This window comes from Aedes albopictus, chromosome 2 (assembly GCF_035046485.1).
Source record: "Aedes albopictus strain Foshan chromosome 2, AalbF5, whole genome shotgun sequence".
Taxonomy (NCBI): Eukaryota; Metazoa; Arthropoda; class Insecta; order Diptera; family Culicidae; genus Aedes; species Aedes albopictus.
Window position 1 is genome coordinate 382,965,449 of NC_085137.1, and position 4,850 is coordinate 382,970,298.

The following is a 4,850-nucleotide window of genomic DNA, read 5'->3' on the forward strand; positions in this document are numbered from 1 at the left end:
TGATTTTCTACGCACTATTACCGGAACATGGTGGGGTGCTCACCTAGAAGACCTCACAATACTTTACAAAACGACTATTCTCTCTGTTCTCGAGTATGGTCCGAGTAGAAAGTCCTCTCAGCAACAAACTGCCACCTAACAAAGTTGGAACGAATTCAATACCGTTGTTTGCGTATTACCCTCGACTGTATGCACTCAACGTATAATGCAAGCCTAGAAGCCCTGGCAGGGGTGAAACCTTTCCAGAACCGGTTCTGCGAGCTCTCGCTAAGATTACTTATCAAGTGTGGAGTGAGCAACACACTTGTTATTGAAAACTTCGAAGACATGCTAAGTCTGAACACTCAGTCAAAATTCATGAGAATCTATCTGTTATACATGTCGTCTGACATAAGCCTACCAAGTTATAACCCTCCTCGTGTACACTTTACTAATTACAGTTCCTCCGTTAAACACGATCTGCCCATGAAATAAGCTATTCAGGGAATACCAGATCAACTTCGGTGTATATCTATTCCTCGCATTTTTATTACGAAAAACTTTTCGTAAGAGATTCTTTACAGATGGGTCTCGCATAAATGGATCCACTGGCTTCAGTGTCTTCAACGAAAATTCCACCGCCTTCCGGAAACTTCAAGAACCTTGTTCTGTTTATGTTGCTGAGCTGGCAGCAATCGACTTCGCTTTGGGGATGATTTCCAACATGCCCGCAGACCATTTCTTCATCTTCTCAGATAGCCTTAGTTCGATTGAGGCACTCCGGTCGATGAAACCTGTAAAACATCCATCTTACTTTCTTACAAAAATAAGGGAGCAGATGGGTGCACTGGTCGAAAAATCATACAAGATTACCTTTGTATGGGTCCCCTCACATTGCTCAATTTATGGCAATGAGAAGGCGGACTCTCTCGCAAAGGTGGGCGCACAGGAAGGTGAGATCTATGATAGAAGAATTTCACATGATGAATTTTTCCATTTTGTTCGCCAGAGTTCTCTTCAAAGTTGGCAAAATGATTGGCGAGATGGCCAACTGGGACGGTGGTTACATTCTATTATTCCTAATGTTTCTTTGCGAGCGTGACATTACGGTTTGGATGTAGGTCGAGACTTCATACGTGTGATGTCAAGACTTATGTCCAACCATTACTCGCTAGGCGCGCATTTGCATGAGCATGAGCATGAGCATGAGCATAGATGACCGCACAATTCGTAGTTGCTACTCCGTGATTGACCAGAACAATCGAAATTGCACAAGGAACCAATGAATAGGGCTTAGGACTAGCTTACTATTCTCAATGTACACAGGTCGAGAGCTCTCAACTTTAATAGGGTCAATAACGGCGCCGGCCACGTCCTTACGGTCATCGAGGATGGGAGGGAATGTTAGTAAGACAAACGTTGTTAAAAAGACCGCGAATCGCTGCATCTCCACGTTTGTCTCAGGAAGGATTTTTTTGTTAGTAGGGTAAGGTACATTGTCAGTCCGGGAGTCACCTATGGTTGGTGATATGATTTGACAATGGATCAATATACACAAACCGCCGTTAACAACCGACCACTTTTCGACGCAAAAACTAGCCAAAATGAAAATTCTATCGCGCGTCTCCACTCCACTAGGGAGCAGAAACCTTTAGTCTATTCCACACAGAAATACACTGAACGCGACTCACTTGTCGACGCTCGGATTTTTTTCGACCGGCGAGCCCGAGCTAACACTTTTCACTCTTTTGTGTAAATGCAAAAAATGAAAGAAAATATTTATTATCAACTAAAAGTGTATTGGGAACTAGCGCGACGGGAAGCAAAAAATTCGGAACCGACTCGATCCACGACCACGACGCAACTACCGCACACTCACCGCCGTCGAAATGCTCACTTCGGAATAGAAAATGAAAAAAAAAATCGAACCACTGAAGTAAACGCGCACGAACTGGCACCCGGACAAAATTCTATAGCACACTGATGCACGCTGGGTCCACCGCCGTCGAAATGCTCACTTCGGAATAGAAAAAGAAAAATCGAACCACCGAAGCAACGCGCGCGAACTGGCACCCGGACAAAATTCTATAGCACACTGATGCAAGCTGGGTCCGCCGCCGTCGAAATGCTCACTTCGGAATAGAAAATGAAAAAAAAAATCGAACCACTGAAGCAACAACCGGACAAAATTCTATAGCACACTCTGAAAACGCGGCCTGTACACTTTGCCTCCAAAAACTCCCATTACTCGCTAGGCGCGCATTTGCATAGAATAAATCTTGCGCTCGACAATCTTTGCACTAAGTGCGGTTCCGGTTATGATGACATCGACCACGTAGTTTGGCAATGCCCGGATAATGACGCCTCCAGAGCGCTACTATTGGATACCCTTGAGGCCCGAGGTAGACAACCCTTTGTTTCAGTAAGGGAACGTCCATAAATTACGTCACGCTTTGAGGGGGGGAGGGGGGGTTCAGCAAAGTATGACAACCCATACAAAAATTTCAGAGGTCCCATATAAAAAGTGTGACATAGGGGGGAGGGGGGTTGGAAATTGCTCAACTTTTGCGTGACGTAATTTATGGACTCTCCCTAAGAGATGTGTTGGCAACCCGCGATCTAATCTATATGCGGTCTATTTACGAGTTTCTTCGCATGTGTTGTATAAAGGTTTAATCTCCCTGTGTTTTTTCGCTTCAGTTTTTTTCTCTGTGTTTTGTCCTTTTGTGTTTTGTTCCTGGCCATCCGGCAGATGAGAATCCGTGACAAGCCCATGCCAACACCAGAGGCGACGCCAAAAGCCAAGATACCTCCCGGATGTGCCACAGCAAATCCTGAAACCTTATCCTGACGATGCCTTTCCTTAAAAATTATGTGACCCGCTAACCTCGAGCAGCCACGAGTACCCTGGCCTCCTCCCAGTACTAACCTTCATATAAGAAAGCAATATCGTTGTATGATATTGAATACAAAAAATGAATCTCGGCTCCGTAAAGCGTTGAACGCGATTGAGCCATAAATAAACGAACTAGTTAAAAAATAATAATAAAATAAAATATTAGATTTTTTGTAGTGTAGTGAGTACCCCTATTATGCTTTCATAATGGTGGATTGGGAAAATTCTGTTCAAACTGTGAATCATTATTAGCTTAGCAAGTGCGTCCATATAAAAAACAAAACGATGAAAAACTCCCTCAACAAAGCACAATCCCCTATGATACGCCCCAATACCACACTTTGGGAACTGCTGTTGTAGACATACGATTTTGCTCCTTTTGCTCTCTTGTCTCCCTCTCTCTCTTTGTGCCTTGTACTTTACCATCCCTACAGCACAGGCCTATAACATGCATATAGAAACCAACAGCGACTTTAAGAGCGGTCCGTCTTCTTATTCCAAGAGCATCCACCTTTACTAGTGCAGGTGAAACATACCAACATAGAACCGCGGGGAGTATAGGGTGGTTCCGATAGGAATGGGCTTAAATAAAGATGTTATCTTTACAGTAAACATCAGACTAATGCGAAAAACAAAAACCGCGAACACTATCTTTCCAATTCGAAAATTAGCATGTAACATACATTTATTTGTTTAGCATCTTTAAGACAAGACATATTCAACAATAGTACGCCACAATTGTCGGATTGTGGCTGCCGCTCTCCATCCTCGGTCGCACTCAATGCTCGCCAAGTCACGCTCCACCTGGCCCGCCCATCGTGCTCTCTGCGCTCCACGCCTTCTTGTGCCAACCGGATCATTAGCAAACACCAGCTTTGCAGGGTTGTTGTCCGGCATTCTCGCAACATGCCCTGCCCACCGTATCCTTCCGGCTTTGGCCACCTTCTGGATGCTGGGTTCGCCGTAAAGTGCAGCGAGCTCGTGGTTCATCCTTCTTCGCCACACACCGTTCTCCTGCACACCGCCGAAGATCGTCCTCAGCACGCGTCGCTCGAAAACTCCGAGTGCTTGCAGGTCCTCCTCGAGCATGGTCCATGCCTCGTGTCCGTAGAGGACCACCGGTTTTATTAGCGTTTTGTACATGGTGCATTTAGTGCGTGGGTGAATCTTTTTCGACCGCAGTTTCTTCTGAAGCCCGTAGTAGGCCCGACTCCGCTGATGATGCGCCTCAGAATTTTACGACTCACGCTGTTGTCAGCCGTCGGTAAGGATCCAAGGTAGGTGAATTTCTCCACCACCTCGAAAGTATCCCCGTCTATCGTAACATTACTACCCAGACGAATCCGGTCGTGTTCGGTTCCGCCTACTAGCATGTACTTTGTTTTTGAGACATTCACCACCAGTCCGACCTTTGATGCTTCGCGTTTCAGGCGGGTGTACAGCTCTGCCACCGTTCCAAATGTTCTGGCGATAATGTCCAGTCGTCCGCAAAGCACACAAATTGTCCGGATTTTGTGAAAATCGTTCCCCGGCTGTTGAGCCCGGCTCGTCGCATCACACCTTCCAGAGCGATGTTGAAGAGTAGGCATGAAAGTTCGTCACCTTGTCGCAGTCCCCGGCGAGATTCGAACAAACTGGATAGTTCACCAGAAACCCTTACACAGTTTTGCACACCGTCCATCGTTGCTTTAATCAGTCTAGTCATCTTCCCAGGAAAGCCGTTTTCGTCTATGATTCTACATAGCTCTGCACGGTCGATACTGTCGTATGCCGCTTTGAAGTCGATGAACAGGTGATGCGTCGGCATTTCTGGAGGATTTGCCGTACGGTGAAGATCTGGTCCGTTGTCAACCGGCCGTCGATGAAGCCGGCTTGATAACTTCCCACGAACTCATTTGTTTTAGGTGACAGACGACGGAAGATGATCTGGGATAGCACTTTGTAGGCACCATTCAAAATAGTGATCGCCCTGAAG